We start from the raw sequence: 1,166 nt of genomic DNA on the forward strand, positions 1-1,166 counted from the left end.
AAAGAAGAAAAAAAAAGGGGGGGAGGGGAGTAAGGGGGAGTGGAAGGGGAGAGGATGGTTTGTCTTGTTCAGGTGGGGTGGGGACTGATCTAGCCTGAATTCCATACTAACTTATGGGCCTTCTATGTTCATCTAGAGATAATAACTCCTTTCTGGGGGGCTCAGCATAGAATTCTTATGTCCATCAGTCAATTTCCACCTTTATAATAATTCCTGCTGGTGAATTATTTGTATTTTGAATTCATGGGATCTCCTCTCCTGACAATGGGATGTTGTGATGGTTGCACACATTGAGATACATGGCAATCTGCATAACAGGCACTGTTTATGAACAAGGCTCCAGGCCTCCCTCACCATGGTTGGGGTTGTTGAGTTATAAATGAAGGTTGGAGGCACACAGGGAGTGGAGATCATTCATGGAGGGGGAGGAGTGTGTGTTTCCCCCCTGATGGGATACATCAGGAGAACATTGGGGTTTTTATGAATTACTTTAGACTTCTGACATGTACTATTTACTGTGATCAAGATTCAGGCTGAGAAGTGAGACTCCTCAAGGCACATTATGGAAAGTCACTTTCATAAAAGTAATGGAACTGATCACAGGAATGGTGTCAGAATTGTCAAATTAGCCATAAATATTCCATGTTCTTGTGTAAATGGTAAACTGAGAATACTTCCTACAATCAGATACAAATGTGTTGAGATGTAATGGATCTCCTTTAGATCTACTAACAACCATGTAGTGCAAGGGGCTTGCCTGATTGGATGCTTCTCGGCCTTTTGGCTAAGATCAAGTGTAGTATCTGTTCTTATCAGTGTCCAGTGGGGGTGCTCCCGGCCATTCTAGCTTTGCGGGGATGGCTGTTGTATAGTACCCTCACTGGTATGATGGGGGTCCGGAAGGCTGGACCGGAGGGACAGAAACCAGGGAGCGCCATGATTCGTTCTGGGGCCTTGGGAGTAATTCCTCTGGGAAAGCTGGAAAGACCCAGTACCTCCTGATTCGGACGGATCTACCTTGGTCTGGCCAGGGGCTGGGGACGCAAAAAGTCCGCAAACTCAGTGCCCCCTGGGGAAGACGCTCTCAGGAGTGTCACTAGTAACACTTGGGTGTGGGACCCCACGGTGTGAAGATGACACATGGCCACTGTTTTTCACTTCTTTTT

At 46.6% G+C, this 1,166-nt stretch overlaps 1 pseudogene; it reads left to right on the forward strand.

Annotated features, from left to right (window-relative positions):
• Positions 1-764: 764 nt before the first annotated feature.
• LOC149470876 (U2 spliceosomal RNA) lies at positions 765-880 on the forward strand (annotated as a pseudogene).
• The last annotated feature ends 286 nt before the right edge of the window (positions 881-1,166 follow it).

Source organism: Staurois parvus, unplaced genomic scaffold (assembly GCF_062004578.1).
Source record: "Staurois parvus isolate SC_StPar_1 unplaced genomic scaffold, SC_StPar_1.0 ptg000030l, whole genome shotgun sequence".
NCBI lineage: Eukaryota > Metazoa > Chordata > Amphibia > Anura > Ranidae > Staurois > Staurois parvus.